The sequence below is a fragment of the Phoca vitulina genome, unplaced genomic scaffold (genome assembly GCF_004348235.1).
Source record: "Phoca vitulina isolate PV1807 unplaced genomic scaffold, GSC_HSeal_1.0 scaffold22, whole genome shotgun sequence".
Taxonomy (NCBI): domain Eukaryota; kingdom Metazoa; phylum Chordata; class Mammalia; order Carnivora; family Phocidae; genus Phoca; species Phoca vitulina.
In genome coordinates this window covers 7,870,915-7,893,131 of record NW_022589725.1, presented here as the reverse complement: position 1 = coordinate 7,893,131, position 22,217 = coordinate 7,870,915, and the positions used below count along the sequence as shown (strand labels likewise).

General features: G+C 41.7%; 1 protein-coding gene across 7 annotated transcripts in view; it reads left to right on the top strand.

Moving 5' to 3' along the window:
- Window positions 1-10,515: 10,515 nt before the first annotated feature.
- The window catches only part of RALGAPB (Ral GTPase activating protein non-catalytic subunit beta), an 83,266-nt gene continuing 71,564 nt past the window's right edge, over window positions 10,516-22,217 (top strand). For all 7 annotated transcript variants that reach the window (XM_032419208.1, XM_032419206.1, XM_032419205.1 and 4 more), the window contains exon 1: window positions 10,516-10,801. The gene's annotated coding sequence lies outside the window, so the exon portion shown is untranslated. The remainder of the gene's footprint in view (window positions 10,802-22,217) is intronic.

The following is a 22,217-nucleotide window of genomic DNA, read 5'->3' as shown; positions in this document are numbered from 1 at the left end:
CATTTTTATTGGATGAGCACGTCTAGCTTGTTGATGGTTAACGTGAAGAACAAATATGTCATGATGACAGGCTCATCTGTTAATGTGACACCACAAATACTTTCTTCTTTGCTAATTTGCAGATATCCCAGTAGGACTGGTGTTAATCATCGCCACCGCTGATCAAACTTTGATTAAATGCCACGTACTGTACTAAGTAAGCCCGTAGATATAATTACCTCGTTCAATCTTCACAACAACCCAGTGAGGTAGATTTCATTATCTTCCATTTTATAAATGAGGAAACCAAGGCTCAGAGAAACGAAGGGACCTGTCTTACTTCTAATGAGTGGCTCAGCTGGCTTTCCACTGTCTGGTGTATTAAGTAGTGAAAAATGTTGCAGGCTGATTTCATAAATAGCATGAGCATATCAGGTTGTCAGATGCTTGTTTGTGCTGGAAAACTAGAAATTAGGGTATGTTACTATTCTGTCCCATCTGCTTCACATTGCCTATTTTCCAGTCTTCTAAAATATTCCCCATCTAAATCAACAGCCTTTAAGACTGAACCTGTGAACCTGACATGTACAAAGACAATAGGCATGTTTCAGCCAACACCAAAATATCAACTGTTGTCGATCTTTACTGTTGTTGCTTTTTTTATTAGAGACCTTACATTTACCATCACTCTGCTGTTACTGTAGGAGAACAGAGAGCCAGAAGAATGAAGGTTCACTTGTCTGTTCAAAAAATAGTTATCAGGCACTATGCTAAGAATAGAGATACAGTGATGAAAAAGAAAGTTTCTGCCCTCAAGAGGATCACACACAAGTACTAAGATAGTAAGTTTTTGTTTTGTTTTGTTTTTAAGATTTTATTTATTTATTTGAGAGAGAATGAGAGAGAGAGAGAGAGAGAGCACATGAAAGGGGGGAGGGTCAGAGGGAGAAGCAGACTCTCCGCTGAGCAGGGAGCCCGATGCGGGGACTCAATCCCGGGACTCCGGGATCATGACCTGAGCCGAAGGCAGTCGCTTAACCAACTGAGCCACCCAGGCGCCCTAAGATAGTAAGTTTTATTAATCCACATGTCTTTGAACAGTCACTGTGTGCTGAGTCTTGCTGTAAGCTGGGCATACAGCTCTGACCAAAGCAGAGGAGGGGTCTCATGGAGCTTATAGCCTAGAATAGCACTATCCAATAGAAACACAATGCAACGCACAAAGGTAATTTAAAGTTTTCCTAGTAGCCACTTAAATAAAAAGAGGGTGAACTACATTTTAATAATATATTTTATTTAAGCCAATACATCAGAAAATACTGTCATTTCAGTATATAACCGACATAAAAAATTACTAATGAGATATCTGGCACTTTTTCCCAAGCTAAGTCTTTGAAATCTGGTGTGTATTTTATGCTCATAGCACATCTGGGTTTATATTAAGCACCTTTTGAATGTTCAGTAGCCACATAATGGCTGGCAGTTACCTTACTGGACAGCAAAGATCTAGGTGGTGAGGGGTTCAAGGCTAATTCCATGTAAGAAGAGCGTCCTGAGGCTGCCCCCTCTACCGGAAGGCTGCTGCATTCTGTAGAGTCTTAAAGAAGCTTCTCTTGCGTAGGTCCCCCATTCTCCAGTATCCCTCCTGGGGATCCTACATCCTGGCAGAGTAGGGCCGGGTATACAGTAGCCATGCCTGATGGAGTCCCCGCATCATGTTCCAGGACCTTCTGGAAGCCGGACACCAAGTTCTGTAGTGCTTCTCTAGCGCAAGCCCCACCTCCTGGAGTTAACCTTGGTGTGCCCCAAGTTAGTACATTTGGTCAGTCACTACTTGTTTATTGAGTGCCTACTAAGTGTCAGCCTCTGCGGTAAGCAATGGGAACACACACCGGTGAACACAGGCCATTGTAAGCTCACAGTCCTGTCATGATAAATGAGTAACCCACAAATGAAGAAATGTAATAAATGCTCTGGAGGACAAATGAAAGGTGCCGTGGGACTAAATGGGAACACCGGAGATCTTGGGCGGGGGGGTCAGAGAAGGTCTCCCTGAGCAAGTAGAATTACCTGGGCAATGGAGGAGTGGTGCACGTTCGTGAGCAGTGTGGGGGACGTAGAGGGAGCTGGAGGGGAGGGCCAGTGTGGAGGGCATGCAGCGCAGAAGGCTGGGGCAGCAGCCTGGAGTGAGTGTGGCAGCCCTGGCTTCGTGCCTCACGCGCCCAGTTCAACCCAGCTGCGCGACTTGGGTGACACGTTTCACCCTCTCTGGGCCTTGGTTACCTCCCTTAAAGGGATGCGGTGAAGACATATGAAAACACCTGCTAAAGCAGATGCCCCAATTCGTTGTTAAAATATTGACCTCCGTTATTATTTATTATAGGTTCTTCTGCACCATATCAAGAAGATGGCCAAGTTTTGTGTTTGTTTCCTTGTCTTGGGGACATTGGGGTTGAAGGCTCCAAAGTAGTTTTTAGAGAATGGAGACAGACCCTTCACCTTATTGTTTCCCTTACTTTATTTTTACTACAAGATTTGAACAACACAAGCAACAAGCTTGAATTTTAAAAATAAATCTTTTCTAGGGGCGCCTGGGTGGCTCAGTTGGTTAAGCGACTGCCTTCGGCTCAGGTCATGATCCTGGAGTCCCGGGATCAAGCCCCGCATTGAGCTCCCTGCTCAGCGGGGAGCCTGCTTCTCCCTCTGACCCTCCCCCCTCTCATGTACTCTCTCTCTCTCTCATTCTCGCTCTCTCAAATAAATAAATCTTTAAAAATAAATAAATAAATAAATTTTTTCTATTGGAATAATTTTAGATTTACAGAAAAGTTAAAAACCTAGTACAGAGAGTTCCCATATGCCCTTCACCCAGCTTCCCCTAACAAGCACACGGCTATCATGTAGCCACAGTATATTTGTCAACTAAGAAATTAATATTGGCCCATTACCATTACCTGAACTCCAGACTCAGTTTGGATTTCACCAGCTTTCCCTGTAATGTCCATTTTCTGTGCCAGGATCCAGTCCAGAATACCACATTACATTTCATCAGGGTGTATCCTCCTCATCTCTTCCAATCTGCAACATCTCAAGTCTTTCCTTGTTTTTCCAGACCTTGACAGTTTTGGAGAATGTTAGTATTTTGTAGAATGTCCTTGATGTGCGTTTCTTTGCTGGTTTCTCATGACTAGAATGGGGTTATGGGCTTGGGGAAAGGATTATCACAGAGGTGAAGTTCCCTTTCATCACACATCAGGGGCACATGATATCAACATGACTTATTCCTAGTGATATTAACCTTGATCACTTGGCTAAGGGGTGGCTGCCAAACTTCACTGTAAAGTTACAGTTTCTCCTTTTCCAAAGATTATGGTCTTGGAATATAGGCTTGATTTTAATACATATTTTAGAAAACATGTTTAGAAAACATTGCCCAACAGTGAGAGAGTATATATTTTTCTCAAGCACATTTGGAGCATTTCTAAATATTGACCACATTGTATGTTGCAAAGCAAATCTCACATACCAATGCGTCAGTATCATATAGACTACAATATGTGACTACAACATAAAGACATAAAACCAAAACAAACTTCAGAGAATATTCAGACTTAAATTAAATGAAAATACTGTATATCAAAACTTGTGGAATGCAACTAGAACAGTACACAAGGAGTTTATGCCCTCAAATGCTTTCGTTGGGATTTCCCACCAGTAAGGGAGCATGTGACCCATCACACAGGAGACTTACCTGTATTGACCCCTGTAGACAGGAATTCAGAGGGTTCAGAAATCCCCAGTGTTTGGTCTTTGGCACTCCTTCCTAACCACGAGGGAATCAGAACACCAGCTTTATTCCCTGGCAGCTTTATTAGGGAGGTCATTAAGGGTCAAGATGGGATTCCTTGAACTCCGTTGGAATGGGCTCATCAAGGGCCACTCCTCACCAGAGAAGGATGTGCTAGGAAAATCTATCCTTTTCTTTCCATTTTCTGTGGCATTGGCTCAGCCAAGCATCCCCAGCATCTCTGCTTCTCAACAGTAAACTACGATGTGAATTGCTCCCATGAATTGTCCAGTGCACGACTATATGTAGATGCTGTGCCTAGCCTCAGTGGAAGAGGGATGCGGATGTGCCCTGGGATAAACCCAGCATATGTCTCTCACTGTATGCAAAAAAACAGATTGAGTGTGAAGTCAGAAACCCACATACAGAGAGAGGCAGAGATGCAGGACAGGAAGTCTGGTGGAATTCCAGTCCCTGGTGTTTGTTGTGTTGGCCCAGTTTGACCCCTGCCCTCCCCCTCATTTGATTTTTTAAGTTATTAAGGTATTCCATGGAGGCTTTGCATGAGGCACTGTGGGCATTTTGCTTACCCAGGCTGACTTTCCCCTGTATGACACTGGACTGCCGAACTAGATTTCCAGTGAACAGGCATCATGTTGAGTTCTCAAAATAAACATGTTGTGATGGCCCTTGCTCACGGCCTTCAGACAACAGTCCATTCTCAGTGGCTTGCCCTTATTTGGTCACAAAATTTATTTTCTGGTCTTAAAAATAAAAGAGCAGGCACACTCCCTCCAAGCAGGAAAGGAGTATATGTAGAATTGGACCTTTTGATGGGAGGGGATGTTCTGGGCACAAGCAGCCACTCCAGTGGGGCCCGGGTTGGCAAGCAAGACTGCCTGGAAAATGGTGCTCTCAAGAGTGGAGGAAGTGAGCTCATGGAAACTCGAGGGGCCTACCGGGGGAAGAGGATACTAGCCAAGGCAGCCCTAGTATGTGCAAGACCTTGAGCAAATGTTTTTTGCATGGCTCCTTTCTATATAAGCAATTTGCTTAAAAATATATATTACAAAATTCATGGGCCCATGTGGAATATAGTGATTCATTGATGGGAATTTAGAATAATGGATAAGGAGGAGGTGCTGGGACTGTATTTATTGTCCTATCAGGGCACATGAAAATTCTTGGTAGTATCCAGGCACCATCTCTTCCAGTTCAAGTCCAAGAACCATCCCTTCGTGTTTTTTACTATAAAATGTGCCATTATTGCTTAATTTCATATTTCCCACTGCCAAAAAAGATACGCTATTTGGAACCTGTTAGTACTGAAGCAATATAACCTAACTTTGTAGTCTTCTAATACATTTATTTAATGCTTGGTATGTTATTACTCATGATGCTGCATCATCCATGAGTGGTGGTCTCGATATACTGGTTTCCAAGGACCCAGAGATTTTTACTGTGACTCACTGATGAGAACTACAAATACAAATCTTACCCAGAATACGCAGGAAAATGTGAATGATAATTTATTTTCTGGTCATGTTAAATTTACCTTTTGGAGTATTGTTTCATAAACATGGACAACACATCTTCGAATCATGTCTTGAACTCTTCAGGCAATAATCACTGCGTTCCTAAAATGTGATTGCTTTCAATGCTGACCACACTCGCTTTCCACACACCACCACCAGCAGGGAGCACAGGAAAGGGATCTGCGAGAAGAGCAGTCCCATTCATACAAGATACATCCACCCTTGTTCTGTATGGCTTAAGACAATGAGAACACCATGCCATCAGTCCATGATAGGCAAGAAAGTACATCAATGGGAAGAGCACATTGGTATTGCAGAGCAACACTTCAAGTCGTTGGAGGAGATAGGCATAGCAACTCCTGACAAAAGGGGTGAGGTGATCACCCTGAGGGCCAGCTGAGGAAGGGACTGCAGAGTACATGGAGTAAAGGATCCCTGCTGCTCCCCGCCCCCATCACTCTGGCTGCAGTAGGTCAGAGCAGTAACATGGTCTGAACACAGAGGTGCAGACCAACATTTGGGCCCACATCATGCAACTCAAGCTCAAGCATCTGCAGTGGACTGTTGGTAGCTCAGAGTCCTAAACTCACCCTGGTTTCAATGTGAGTGAGTCACCAAAATCAGCATGCCAACACCATTTTGGCAGCCCAACCTCACACAAGCTGGTGAAAGAAACTCTGCTAACAAGAGTGAGTTCCTGGGGTGCCTGGGTGGCTCAGATGGTTAAGCGTCTGCCTTCAGCTCGGGTCATGGTCCCAGGGTCCTGGGATTGAGCCCTGCATCGGGCTTCCTGCTCGGTGGGAAGCCTGCTTCTCCCTCTCCCATTCCCCATGCTGTGTTCCCTCTCTTGCTGTGCCTCTCTCTATCAAATAAATAAATAAGATCTTAAAAAAAAAAAAGGTGAGTTCCTCACTGGGCTGTCCTCCTGGAACCAGAACTGGCCATGAGACTCCAGAATGATTCCATATATGTAAGTCCTGGAGCTCTTCAAGGCATCTGGTCAACCTCACACATAAGTGATTGTGGGGGGGGGGGGGTGGTGAGACAGAAGGTTGAAGAGCTCTTCAAAGAGAAGAAATAAAGAATGAGACTCACAGGGGATAGACTTGGTCTGGGAGTGCATCACCCTGCCTGGATGGCACTTCTGGCTCTGGCCAGTCTCAACCACTGGAGTAAGGCTTAGAAAACTTCAAGATAGAAATTTCTAGCTAACAGGACCCACGTGGGGCCTGGTCTGGATTGGGGCACCCTACCAAGGTGGCATTGTTGGCCTTGGAGGGGGCGCTTGGAAAAGTTTGAGGAATACCAATCCAAAATGCAGCACTCCTTGAGGCACAGGGTCTGGAGCAGGGGACCTCTTACCTAGGTCTAATGATGGCAGTACCACCAGCCACTGGATATTATTCACTAAGACTTAACAGTAGAGCAAGAAAGTGGGTTAGATGCTAAGCCAATGAATTTTTAATCCACTATCCATCCACCACCCCCACATCTACCCATCCATCCAACAAATGTTTATTGAGTACCTACACTGTGCCAGTATTGTCTTAAGTTCAAGAGAAATAGAAGTGGGTCTTCCCAACCATTATCTACCCCAAACTAGTTCTGTATATTTTGAAAAAGAAGAAAAAAAATTGGCTACAGATGATATACCTCTCATACATCTGTTAATAACTTTTCTTAATTATGGCTCTTGAAAGTGTTTTAATTACTATGAACGCATACAATTTACCCCAAATCTTAGTGGTTTAAAACACTGAAAATATTTATTTTGCTCATGAATCTGCTCTTTGGTCTGGGCTCAACAGGATTACCTTGTCTCTGTTCTGCTTGGTGTCAGGTACGGTGGCGTGAAACCTGGGGACTGGAATCATCTGAAGGCTTCCTCACTCACATATCTGGACATTTAATGTTGCCAGCTGAGACATTAGCTCAGGCTGTCAGTGGAAATATCTCCACATGGTCTCTTCATGTGGCCTGGGCTTCCTACCAACATAGTGACTGGGTTCCAAGGATGAGTATTGCAAAAGGGGGTAAGCTAAGTGGAAGCTGTAACCTCTTTATGACCTAGTCCCAGAAGCCACACAGTATTCCTTCTGCCACATTGACCAGAACAGTCATAACCGGACTCAAGGGGAGGGAACATGGATCCCATTTCTCAGTGAGAAGAGTGTTGGTTACATTGTAAGAACTGTGGGAAGGGTTTTGTATATCTATCTATCTATCTATCTATCTATCTATCTATCTGGCCAACTTTGGGGAAAAAAAGTATGCCAGAAAAGGTTAATATAACTCCATTTTTCCTATTTTGAATGCAATGCCTTTTTTTTTTAAGATTTTATTTATTTATTTGACAGAGACACAGCAAGAGAGGGAACACAAGCAGGGGGAGTGGGAGAAGGAGAAGCAGGCTTCCTGCGGAGCAGGGAGCCCGATGTGTGGCTTGATCCCAGGGCCCTGGGATCATGACCTGAGCCAAAGGCAGATGCTTAACGACTGCAATGCCTTTTAATACACAGTATTTAAGTACACAATACAAAGTGATATTCTAACATAACAGTTTCAGAGGAAGACACTCCCCCAATTTATTCTACTCTTCTAGTTAGAAATTATGATGTGTAACATGTTTGAATTGGGCACTGTGTTTGGAGAAACCATAAGGTTTCCCTCTGTACAGCATTTCATGTTTCCTCAGTCTGTTGCACAGTCTGAAACACTTTCCTCACATGTTTCAAAGTGTTATGTTTAGTCTTTTTTTCCCCCACAGGTGTGCGTGTGTGTGTGTAGGTAGGTTATAGCTTTATTCTTATGTTGGTTTAAGTGAAGCCCTCAAAAATTTTTTAAAAATGGTAAAGAAAAAGGTGCAGAAATGTATTACCTTTAAAGAATGACTCTTGGGGCATCTGGTTGGCTCAGTCAGTAGAGCATCTGACTCTTGATCTCAGGCTCGTGAGTTCAAAGCCCCACACTGGGTGTGGAGCCTACTTAAAAAATAAAGAAAGAACGACTCTCTTGCATCTTTTCTCCACCAACCCCCACCAAATATTAAATCTTATCTTCCGACCAGTACAATTGTTCTTACACTTTGCATTTTATGTAAAAGCCATACTCTTTTTTTAAAGCCATACTCTTGACTTAAAATTATTTATTGCTTATATAATTTTTATTTGCATTATTCCATTGATATATTTTTCTATTAAAATATTTCGGTGTCTTGGGTTGGAATTGAACTTTTTTTTTGTTTTCCCATTAAAATTAATGGAAACATATATTCCTTAATTTAACAGCTTTCACTTAAGAGTCAGAATTTTCAGAAATGAATTGAAGTCACTAGGGGGGAACTAGATGCATTTTCGTTCTCTCCCTAAGAGCTTTCAGACAGCTTCCTAGTCCTGTGTCTGTCACTTTTCCAATTCCCACCATCTGTTGCTCTTTCATTCTGTCACCTTCAATATCAGCCCTTACCTGTCTGATATATCACAGATATTCAATATTATGTTAGAAATGAGTCTGGTTGAAAGTAACATATAACTCAACAAACTCTGGTCTAAAGATTTTCCCCGTCTCATAAAACAGGAAGGCAGTCCAGGGTTTGTGCAGCTGCTTCAATATGTCCTAAAGAACCAGGCTTCTGGGGCGCCTGGGTGGCTCAGTCCTTAAGTGTCTGCCTTCAGCTCAGGTCATGATCCCAGGGTCCTGGGATCGAGCCCCGCATCAGGCTACTTGCTCTGCGGGAAGCCTGCTTCTCCCTCTCCTACTCCCCCTGCTTGTGTTCCTGCTCTCACTATCTCTCTGTCAAATAAATAAATAAAATCTTAAAATAAAAAAAAAAAAAAGAACCAGGCTTCTTTTGTCTTTCTGTTCCACCTTCCTTAGCACAGTCCTCCTCATGGTCTCAAGATGACTGCAGCACCTCCAGGTGCTGTGCCTGAATTCCATGAGTGAAGTAAGGGAAAGGTGAAGGTCACCAACGTCTCCAAAGACTTCCTTTTATTCTGGAAGGGAAGATCTCCCTTTGGACTTCGTCTGCATCCTACTGGCCAGAAACTTCGTTTTGTTACCACTCCTAGCTGTAACGGAGGTTGGGAATGGTATGCTTTGCTTTCCAGTCTCTGTAATTCTGAAAGGCAAGGGATAAGTGGTTGGAATAGATACTGAGTGATCCTCTTACAGTGTCTGTCACACTGTGTTTAATTGAAATGCATTGCTTTGATCCACAAAGTGTCCTGGATATAGCCCCATTCCTGTCCTAGAACATTCTTACTCCTTGTTCCTCTTTCCTCTAACAACTTTCCTGGGGTAGAGCTTGGGGGGGGGGGCGCTGGCAAGGTCTTGAGGAAACACTCTTCTCTTTCATCCTTCTTATGAGAGTATCAGTTTGTGGTCTCTTCTAACCGAAGGTAAGGAGGAGTCAGCATTTTCTCTGCTCTCTTCAGCCCTTTTCAGACAACCATGCCTTCAGCACTACTCAACACCCTGATCCCGTCTTCTCTAAATATCAAGGACAGTCTCAAAGCCGTGGCTTCCCTCTTCTTCTCTCAGCCCAAGTTTCCCCGTTTACACTCCCAAGGCACTTGAGCTGTACCTACTTAAGGGTATTTATTATTTTCTTCGTTGAGGCTGAAACCAAATTATTGAAAGTGGTAATGTTTACATAATCTATGGTGCATCATAGGTGCTCAAACCGTTATCTCCTGCTATCATTATCACTATTTATGTCTTCTCGCCTATGTCAGACTCAGCTCCTTAACCAGAGGCTCTGATGTCTGATTCATCTTTGTAGTCTGCTCCTGGCCTGGAATTGAGTATTTCTTACAGTTAATGCTATGCCCAGGTAATAAGGGAGCAGCGGGAAAAGGGCAACATTTCAAAGAAAGGGTGATGTAATGGTGGGATGTGAGAAACTTCTAGAACCTGGGTAGGAGCCAGAATCTTGCAGAGAAGCCCTTTACTCCGTCCGCACAGAAAACACGGAACTCTGGACTGATTCACAGGGATGCAGGTGGAGCACCCCCTCGGCAGTATTGAGACGAGGTAGGTGCAGCCGTCACTTCACTCCTCCCACTCCACTTGATCCGGAAAGGAAGGAGGGAATATGCCCCGCGCGGCGATCTGGGATAGCTGCGCACGCGCAGCTTCCGGCGCCGTGTCTCGGGAATTATTTGACGCCGCGGCTTCGGACCCGCAGAAGTCTCTGATCAGGCGCGCCGCGCAGGCGCGGTGGTCCACTCGGTTCGGGGAGTTATTTGACGCTGCCGCCCCTGGCAGTCGGAAGTTGCCAGAGCAGAGCTCAGCCGGCCGGCCTGACCGGCCTTCGTCGTCCCCCGGGCGCCCTCGGAGAGTCGCTGACGGGCGGACAGACCGACCGCCTGAGGACAGCCGGCCTGGGCAGCAAAAGAGCCGGCACTATGGCGCGGGTGGCGTGAGGCGGAAGGCCGAGCGCGGCCGGCGGCGGCGGCGGCGCCCGCCCCAGCGATGCGGGCCCCGCCCGTCGCCTCAGGTAACCGGACGGCCCTCCCCGTCGCGGCCGGACCCTCCCCTTCCCTCCCCTCCGGGCGGTCCCGGAACGGCCAAATCTGTCTCTCGGGCCCGAGTGCCCCAAGGGCCCTGCCTTCGGAAGCACGTCTCTGCCTTTCTCGGGGGACCCCCGGGGTCCGGTGGAGCCTGGCCCTGACTCGGGGCTGGGGGGGTGGCGGGAGTCGGCGGCTTCTATCGGGTCTATTCCGACCGGGTCTAGCCCTTGGGAGCTGCCCGGGCTGGGCGATGCGCTCTCCTGGCAACCTGGGGGAGGGGGCGGGTCTGGAGCGGAGCTAGACAACTCCGGCGAGGAATTTGGTCCAGCAGAAGGGTTGCTTGAGTTGCTGCCGTCCAGTGGGGACGATGCTGCCCATTGCACAGTGACAGTCGGGTGAGGAAGAGTTAATAACGAGAATAAACAGCAGACCCTTGTTAAGCGCTCACTACACGCCAGGCATTGTGCCAGGCCATTACGTTCACCACATCTAACTTCACAACAAGCCTGTAAGGTAGGATGGTTATCCCCATTTTACTGACGATGCAACTGAGGCTCTGAATGGTTTGGTGACTTACTTGCCCAAGGTCACATAGCTGGTAATTTGGACCCAGGCAGCCTGACTCCAGGTCAGTGGCTGTCCAACTTTGCTGCATGTTAAAGTCACTTGGAGCCGCTTTTAAAGATTCCTGAAGCTTAGGCAGCAGACCCAGACCGATTAAATCAGAATGTTTGGGGGAAGCGGGGGAGTCAGACGTCAGTATTTTTTAAGGCGCCCCATGTGATTCCAGTGTGTAGCAAACTTTGGGAACTGCTGGGGTGGGCAGTCCTGTATCTCAGAAGACGTTTCAGTGAGTCTGCAGTTTAAGTGTGTAGGAGAATCATCTGGGAGTTTGTTAAAAATTCAAGTTCCACTTGCAAAGATCATATCTTTAGGCCCAGTGACTACCCCACTTTGAAAGCCACTTGGAGATGGAAAGTAACTCTCTCTGCAGGATTTCTGAGTTGCTGTACCTTTACAGTGTATGCATCTCATGTAAAACTGTTAGTTTCCAGTTTTCCTGGATATACAGTACTCACGGGTCTAGTGTCTTTAACTTCTGGGTCATCTTTGCATATGCTGTTCTTCTGCCTAGGCTATCCTCCATGCTTTGTCCCCACTCCACCCAAACGCATACACTTCTGCGCTCTCTTATACATGTGCACAGAGCTTTTTCTTCCGGTCTCTGCCTGCCTAACTCCCAACATGCCTTTCGGGATGCCTATGTCTGTGACACTCAACCACCTTGGGTTGTTCTTATATGCTCTTTAGCATCATCATAATGGAATTTACCAATTCTTTATCTATGTCCAGTAGAAGAGACAGAAATGCAACACATTTCTGTCTCTTCTACTGGATTATGAGCAACTTGAACTATTTTTTTGATCTCTGTTCCGCCCAGTGTTTTGATATAGACTTACACAGCTTTTACTGATTGGCATGTTTGAGTCTCTTCTATGTCATAGACTTAATGCTGTAAACAGATTCTTCTCTATTTCCATTTTTGCAAAAGATGTTTGGTAGTTCTTAGCCTATAGAGTTTTGTTCTTTTTGCTTAGAAGCACTCTAGTTAGGTTCATTAATTTATCCATCCAGCAGTTGGACAAACACATTGAGTTCTCACACTGGCAAGGCACTATGTAGGATGATATGTAATCAACACTGGTTGATTTTTCTTAAAATCGGATTTTATCATAATCAGATATGATCAGTTCTGCAGTGGAGACCTTTAATTGTCCTTAGGCCTTTGCATATGTTCCTTACCTCGTTGTCCAAAATAGTGTTTAGTTGTCATTTACTAAATGTTATTGCCTTGTTGGTACTTGATAAATGCTAGTAGATGGAATTGGCTATTAGTAGTAGTTCATCCTGTTCATTAGGAGAGATGACATAAGTAGTACTTATGTCGGAACAGACCCGACAGAAGATTAAAACCTTGATGTCAGAGGATTTGACAAACTTAGTATATATTTATTGTAAAATGCCCAAACTGCTATTGCCCAACATATTTACAGATTTTAAAGAAAGGCAGGCCAGTAATTCAGATTGTATTTGTTCTTGGCTGGTCGTCAAACCATGTAAAGTTTATAAAAGGGAATGAGTGAATATGTGTGTGAAGGTCATTATGAAGAGGTTTTTGGACAATAAAGATTTTTTTTATAGCAGTTAAATATGGTGAAGTATGTGGACTAAATAAAAATATATACATTTTATAAAAGACATTCTTTACAGGCTAAGGATTGTTATAGAAAGATTCTCTTGGTTCTGTTTTGGACTGTTTTGTCAATTTTTAGGCTAAGGCTAATAGAGAAACCGATGGGACAATTCTTGTTAAATTCAGATACTCAAGAAACTTGCCCTTGTTTCTCTCTGATCAGATATGGACAGAGTATCCAGTTCTGGCCTTGGCACATGGAAGAAACTCAATCTTTAAGCCTGATGTTTTACTCTGTAGTTGATATCCAAAGTAAAGGTGAAATATTTCACATGTTCATTAAAGACCAAAAGTGGCTCCAATCAAGAGAGCCTGAGACTTAGAAATGGATTCTGTTTAATTTGAGATATTCATCATTGTTAGCAGATGTGTTTTCTGACATGTGTAAAGACCGTTTGGATAGAATACATGATTTCTTTTGGTACAAGATGATTAAAGTTTTAAAATTAAAGTACATGGAGTTTAATTCTAAGTGTTTAGAGGTGAAGAAAGACTACCCAAGACTACATGGTTGAGTTCTAGCACATCAAGGGCTAGAAAGCAGGTTCCTTCCTCTGCACGCAGTATTTCCTTCCACCTCCATGCCCCACGTGAGAGGATGTCTTGTTTGTTGTTATTTTGTGTTTGTGTGTGTGTGTGTGTGTGTGTGTGTATGTGTGTGTGTGTTTTGGGGTTGGGGAAATGACAGAGTAGTCTGCTATGTTTGAGATACTCAATTAGATGTATAGTGAATGCTTGGTGTGTGACATGTACTTTATATACTGAGGATTCCAAGATAAATAAGACACAGCCTCTGTCTTCAAGGAGTCTATAGTCTAGTTAGAGTTGTAATAAAAATAGAAGTATAGTATCTAAGGCAGCTCTGCTGGGTAGAATTTTCTGCAGTGATGGAGCTACTCTGTATCTGCGCTGTCCAATATGGTAGCCCCTAGCCACATGTGAGTACTGTGCACTGGAAAGGTGACTAGTGTAAATGAGGAACTGAATTTCTAATTTAAATGTAAGTAGTTACATGTGGATATGGCTACTGTATTGGACAGAGCAGGCATAAAAGGCATAAAAGATGAGAAGTGTGGTGGTGCTGGTGGGGGGCGGGCAGGGTATTCATAGTATTCATGCTTTTTTTTTTTTTTTTAAACAGACTAGCAGAAACTACCTATTTACCCTTTTAGGGAGGAATGTCTTTCTTTCTTGTGATTCAGGTGTTTGATAGGATCCCCAACAGAATCTGGTGTATAGGTGAATACATTCCTTTCTGATGAAACTTGATTGATACTTGCCTTGTAGGGTCAATGGGACTACAACAGAAATGTGAACTATAATCCTTTTGTCTTTATTCGTCATAAAGTTATATGGGTGACCTTGAGAGCAATGTGTGCTTTAAAATCCAGCATGGTTCATTTATTTACTCAGTGTTTTGGCACCCTGTGTCCTATTTTTCCTAAGAGAAACAAGGCATGCCTGATAATGTTTACCTTGCCTTTGTACATCTTAAAATATGTTGACTTAATGTCACTTTATTTGATCCTTCCCCTGAGTTACTTTAGGTAGGTACTGCAGGTGTTCTCCCTGTTTTGCAGATGAGGGAACGATGACAAATGCCAAGTGACTTGTCCAAGGTCATAATGATGAGGTATGGAGTCAGAACAAAAGGGAAGAGCACTGGACTTTGGAGCAAAAGGTGGAGTTTCTTGTCCCAGCTCTACTGTCACTTGATGTGACTCTGAGCAAGTTACAGCCTTTTTTGTTTCCTCACCTAGTGTGTCCAGTACCTCTGTCTTACTGAACTTTTTAGGCTTGTTATTGGAATAAAATGAAATAACATGTGAAAGCTCTTTGAAAATGATCAGTTTTACAAAGGTACATTGTTATCAGGCAATGTTTTTCTCTTGTTTGATGCTGACTTCAGAACTCACCATGTCAGTTAATCATGTTGAATACTGCAGTACTCTGGTGTTGTCATAGATTTGTCTTCCTCACTATGAAACCTTCCCTTGGGCAGCCATCGTGTCCTGTTTATATCTGCGTACCTATACCTAGGACAATACCTGATACAAAGCAGGTGTGTAATAAATTTGTTTGTTTCATGAAATAACTGATGTCTGGATTTACTTTATGAAGTTTTAAAAAAAATTTTCTCTGTAATTAGACTTGAAGCTTCTTGGGAACAGGGATTTTATTTATTCACTGTTATTATTCCCTATAAATATTGATTGAGTCAGTTGATGTAATTAATGTCTGGCTGTGGTCTCAGTGCATCTACCGCTACCACCGTATCGATCATTTTGGTAATCTGTCAATTAGACCAAACCTTCACGTTACTCTGCAGTAGTGCCTACAAACCATAAGCTGTTACCAGCACACAGTCACCTGATGATAGAAACCTCCAGGGAGATTACCTAGAAAATGGACACATAGAGTTGGGAAGAAATTAAGTGATCTGCAGGGGAGCATTGTCATCATCTTCTCCTTCCTCCTGTCATATTTACTTCTGGAGACTTCTCTGCTAGTAGCTCAGGGTGCTAGCTGACTGAGCCTATCTGGGGAGGATCCTTAACTTAGCAATCAGAGCCCTTAATTATCTAACTTCAGTTATGTCTTCTTTTCTCACTGCAGTGCCCGGGCCTCCCTGCCTCGTCCCCATCCTTCCCTCCCTCCCCCTCCTCAGTATATTAGCTACACTGAAGTTTACTTTTCTATTGTCCCTTCAGCCTGTCTTGGACACTTAGACGAAATTCTAGTTTCTGTTGTATCATTTCTATGATAAAGTTAATATTCTCTCATTCTCTGCCCCAGTTTTTACTGAATTAATTATAAATCTCCAATCCTAGCATTCATACTCTTTCAAAATTGGTCACCATTTATCTTTGAAATCTTATCCCTTCTACATACAGCTTTTTTTTCTGCCACTCTAGGTTTTTAGTTTCTGGTGCTATTTGTTGCTACTTGAAGCAAGCGCCCTTCCTCGTATATTTTTCTTTTCTACCCGCCTCTTTTTACTCTCACTCTTATTCAGTTAATTTTCTTATCTCTGTTAAAATCGTAACCTTCCTTCAATACCCCATTCATTCTTCCCTGATCTTATCCTGTTGTTTTCCAGCTCAGCCCTTCTTTCAGTCAAAAGTAATCTTTTGTCCTCTGAACTTCCACAGTGTCTTTCGGATAGCTTACCATAATATGTTTAGTTAATATCCATCATCTCCTATAGATACAATAAAAAGAAAAAAATATTTTCCTAGTGATGAGAACTCTTAAGATCTGCTCTCCTAACAGCTTTCCTGTATGTCCTATAGCAGTGTTAACTTTAGTCATCATGTTGTACATTATATCCCTAGTGTTTATTTATCTTGTAACTGGAAGTTTGTACCTTTTGACAACCTTCCTCCAATTTCCCCTCCCCAAAGCCCCCATTACTGGTAACCACAAGTCTGATTTCTTTTTCTAATTTTGGTGGGGTTTTTTTGTTTGTATGTTTTTAAGATGCCACATATAAGTGAGATCATACAGTATTTGTCTTTCTCTGTCTAGTTTCACATAGCATAATGCCTTCACGGTCCATCCATGTTGTTGAAATGGTAGAATTTTCTTGTTTCTTTATGGCTAAGTAATATTCCATTATACACACACACACACCCCCCACAACTTCTTTATCCATTCATCCATCAGTGGACACTTAGGTTGTTTCCATGTATTAACGTTGCTATGAACATGGGGGTGCAGATATCTTTTTGAATTAGCATTTTCATTTCCTTTGGATATATTCCCAGAAATGGAATTGCTGGATCATATGCTAGTTCTTTTTTAATTTTTTGAGGAAACTTCATACCTTTTTCTATAGTGGCTGTACCAGTTTACAATCCCACCAACAGTGTACAAGGGTCCCCTTTTCTCCACATCCATGCCAGCATTTACTGTATCTTTTTGACGATGGCCATTTTAACAGGCATGAGGTAATATCTCATTTTGGTTTCAATTTGCATTTCCCTAATGACTAATGATGTTGAGCACCTTTTCATGTACCTGTTGTCCATTCATATATGTTCTTTGGAAAAATGTCTATTCAGATCCTTTGCCCATTTTTAATTGGATTATTTGGGGGTTTTTTGCTATTGAGTTGTATGAGTTCTTTGTGTGTTTTGGTTATTAACCCCTTATCAGATACATGGTTTGCAAGTATTTTTTCCCATTCAGTAGGTTGTCTTTTCACTTTGTTGATGGTTTCTTTTGCTGTGCAAAACCTTCTCAGTTTGATGTGGTTCCATTTATTTTTCATTTTGTTGCTTGTGCTTTAGGTATGATTTCCAAAAAATCCATTACCAAGACCCATGTCAAGGAGCCTTTTTCCTATGTTTTCTTCTAGGAGTTTCATGTCTTACAATTAAGTCTAATCCATTTTGAGTTAATTTTTGTGAATGGTGTAAGATAGGGGTTGTTTCATTTTTTTTTACATGTGAATATCCAATTTTCCTAGCACCATTTATTGAAGAGACTTTCTTTTCTTGTATATTTGACATTTTGAAATAAGGGCTACAGAAGTGTGTATGTAGTTCTTGTGATTGTGTTCCCGATAGCAGTGTGTGCTCTCAGCAGCTCAGATACCACCAGTGGCATGGCCTTCGGTGATGTGATTTTTGTGAAATGGTCAACAATTTTTTTTTTTTTTAACAATTCTTGGTATGGTAAGGTTCTAAACATAAAAGGTCCAGTCTTTTCGCAGTTTACACAATTGCATTACTGGAAAATTCAGTGTATATTAAAATAGCACAAAATATTTTTTATTTTTGTATAAAATGGAGTTACATTTCTAGGTTTAGACAGTTAAGGACAGAATGATTTTCTGGCAGACATTTGATAGTCATGTGAAAAGTAGCATAATTGTTCCTGGTGCAGGACTGTCTCCTGCATTGCAGGATGTCTAGATTTCCTGCCTCTGCCCATAAATACCAATAGCACACCCCAATCATTGTGTTAACCAGAAGTGCACTTAATATTTCTAAAATGCCCTCTAGGCGGCAGTTCTTTTGTATTGAAAACCATTGACTTAAATTCTTGAGTGTGTCTTGTTGGCCTTATCTCCTAATCAGAATTGAGTTTTATCACTTGTTTTGCTAGTTTAATAGGTACAAAACAATATCTTTGTTGCTTTGCTTTGTTTTTTTAATTCATGTTTGTTTCCAATGTTATTTTCTCTTCATTGTTTTATTTAATTTGCCTGTAATTATAACACATCTTTGTCTTAATACTTTTTGTCTGTGTATTTTGTTAAAATTCAGCATGTTTTTTTCTGTTACATACATTTTAATAGTTAAGTTAAACTTTTTCACTGTATCTTTTCTATACCTTTCTCCTTTACACGTTTCATTTTCTTACATTTAATTATTTAAAAATACATTTAAAGAATTAAAATTTCTTACATTTAAGTTTTTAAGAATTTAAGAGCTATTAAACCTGTTTTGATTGGTCTTTCACAGTATTGTTGTTGTTGTTTTTAAAGAATAATACTCCTGTCTTTTTCAGAATTGGGAGGGATAGCAACTGTTTCTTAAAAATGCTTATTCCCAGGTCCCAATGTAGACCTATACAGAATTTCAGTTTCTAGTGATAGGGCCTGGAGATATGCAGCAGCACCATCACCACCCCTGCCCCGCCCCTCCATGATTCTTATGGGTGCAATGGAGTTTGAAAGCTAACTTTTCTTTTTTTATTTTTATTTGAAACAGTTTTTATCCTCCAATAGTGTGTTGTCTGGAATGCATGCTAAATATTAATTAAATATTCTTCAGATATTTGGAAACCATCTGACTACTTTTTAAAAAACTAATAGTATAGGGGCACCTGGGTGGCTCAGTTGGTTGAGCATCTGCCTTTGGCTCAGGTCATGATCTGGGAGTCCTGGAATCAAGCCCTGCGTTGGGCTCCCTGCTCATTGGGGAGTCTGCTTCTCCCTCTGATCCTCCCCCTTCTTGGGCTCTCTCTCTCACTCTTTCTCTCAAATAAATAAATAAAATCTTAAAAAAAATAAAAAAAATTAATAGCATAAAACAAATGGACATGTTCCAATTTTATTTGTGTGTGGCATGCAAAATTTGGACATCTCAGTGGAATAAAGGGAACTTTCTAATGTCTTCCTGTTTCCCACTGGTAAACCTTAACATTCTGAAACATTTATTTACTATCTACTGCATGCTAGGAATTACTCAAAGATTTAGGAAGTGAGGTTTCCATTCAGAAAAGGTTGATACCCTTATGGCGAAGATATCTTTACACGGCTAACAAATAAGTTAATGTGAAGCTTGATATGACCAGCCTGAAATACGCACATGGAGGAGGGGTGATTTGAGGAGTGTAGAAAGCCTTACCAAAGGGAGGACATTTGTGCTGTTCCTTGAAGGAATAGTACTTCATAAAGTGGATCAAGGTGGGGTGTGGCAGTGCAATCAGTGGGAGTAGCTCGAGCAGTGATATAGGGTATGAAAAACCTTGTGGGGTTTGAGTGATCTGTCAGTAGTCCTTTTGGCCATAACTGCGGGGAAGGGTATGCGTGTTGGAAAGTGTCAGTAGAAGATGAGGCTGGGAAGGTGGAATAATCAATCTCAATTAGATTCCTAGCAAGGTTTTGTTTATTTTTTTAATTGTATAAAATCATCTTAAATTTTATATAGAAGAATACATATATAATAATTTGCTCTGAGAACAGCCAATGAAGTTTTGAAAAAGAATAGGGGAGGTGGAGGGGGCTTCCTTTTCAGATCTTAAAACATTGTATAAAGCCACTGAATTTAAATCATTATGGCATTGGTATGGGAATAGATAAATAGTTGAATGGAACAGATTCATAAGTAGATTCCTTTATAAATGAGGATTTAGTATATGACAAATTGGTGTTTCAGTTTGGTGGGAAAGGATGTATTTTTAATAGACGACGATGGCACAATTGACTGTACATCTACAAGAAAATAAATTGCACCTTTCCTACACCACTTACAGAGAAGTGAATTCCAGATGAATATAAAACTTAAGTGTGAAGAAATAAGCAGTTGTTTTGCAGGAAATCTGGGAGACTACATAAACACTTTAGGGTTACATTTTCACACTTTTGGACCTAGTCCCATAATAAATGTATTTTACACTGTGACCCAGAAATATGCATTTATGAAAAGTGAAACAAGTTTCACAGAATATTGCTTACCTTTACTATGTGTGATGCCTTTATTGTATATCTTATTCCATGTAATTAAAAACAAAAGTGGTACCCATTACATTTATTTCATGACCCACAGTTTGAAAAACACTGATAGAGGAGATGAGAGGCAGAAACCACCTAAGCCAGACTCAAGCTGCAAAATGTAAATATGTGACTAGAACAATGAAATTTCACTTCATACCTATCAAACTGGCAAAGAAAGAAAGAAAAAAGCAAGCAATTCCTGGCAGGAGAAGGGGAGTGAGAGGAGGGAAAGGCTCTCATCCATTCCTAATGTAGATGGAAGTTGTTACAGCTTTTTTTGGGAAGCAATCTGGCAAGACCTATTAACAATAAAAACAAATGCCCTTTGATCCAATAGTTTCATTCTTGGGAACTTGTTCCATAGAAATTAAAAGGCCAGTGTTTATATGAACAAACATGTTTATTGCATCATTTCCTGGTGACAAAAAAATGGGAACTGAAGTAAATACACATCATTAGGAGACTGGTTGAATAAGTTATACCGCACCCATGCCATGGAATGTTACACAGTCATTAAAAAGAATCTATTATTAGTTGGAAGGATGTTCATGAGGCATTGTTGAATGGAAAAAAAAACAACAGAGAAAAGTATACAATGCCTATCTATGCAAGTATGTATATTATTTTAACATGATTGAGTTAGGGTAGAGAAACACAAGAGGAAATGTTAGGTTGTCAACATGGATTATCTATCTAGGGAAGTGAATTATTTGGACAGGACATGAAGCCAAATAAAATGAAAAAGGTAAAAAAAAAAACTACACTAAAACAAAACAAAAGTCCCTGCGGTATAATATTCTTGTGCATTTACGTAAGAGACTATGTATGGTGTGTATATGTATATTATACTGTGTATGCACTGTATGTATGTGTATGCATATATGTTGACTAGAAGAGGTGAGAAAAAAATGTGTGGCGTGGGAATATAAATTGTCACCTGATGGGGATGGCTCCCTATCAGAACTTTCCCTTTTTCCCCTTCCATTATTTTGGGAGGGCTGGGGAGGGCACTAGAATATCATTGGGGAAATTCCTTATAAACCCAAGGAAACTGAGGCAATCTTAATAGTCGAATCCACCCTTCCTTCACATTGTAGGTACCTTGTTAGATGCTGGCCCATCTCTCTTGCCTTCCCATTTTCAGGGCCTTTTTGTCCAGAGGAGGACATCAGATCTCATAGGGTACCGAAAGGTACCAGGGCCCAGAGTCCCTCAGATTCCCAAAGAGGATGAGAAGTTTGAGCAGGGTTGGGGGTGGGAGGTATGCAAGAGGGGAAGAGAAGGTGGTGGGTTCCTCTGTATGGAAATGTGAAAGAAATGTAGTTTGGGACCAGTCTGCGAATGACTTTGACTTTCGTGCTGAGGAGTTTCATTGTCATTCTGCAGGCCTATAATTCTCAAATGCCATATCCTCTTGAAAAATACTGATACTTGTTGAGTTGGAATGAGGTTTTTTTAAGATAAAATTGAACAATGCTAGTCTTTCCCAGTGTGAAGAAAAATTAGCTTAAGGGATAGAACTTTTTAAAGATTAAGTGTACCCATGTATTTTGCTTAAACTCTGCTGGCTGGGCATACAGATTTCAGAACAAGTAGAAGTTGGAAGTTAACAGAAATTAATTGGAAAGAGCTCACCATCCTTGATTCTCTTCATGAGCATGGTGTTTATGATTGTAACATTTACATTGTATTCATACAGATATGTTTTCTGTGGCTGAAAGTTTTTCATTTGTATGGTAGACATAGATCATTTCATGGAGAATATACAGCACAGGGTGAAGCAGTACATGCATGGAGAATGTATAGGATAGGGAGAAGGTAGTACATGCCATGGTTCAGAGAATGGTCCCTGGAACCCAACAGATATGGATTCAAACCCAGCTCCACCATGTTATAGCTCTGAAGCCTCAGGTAAGTAGCA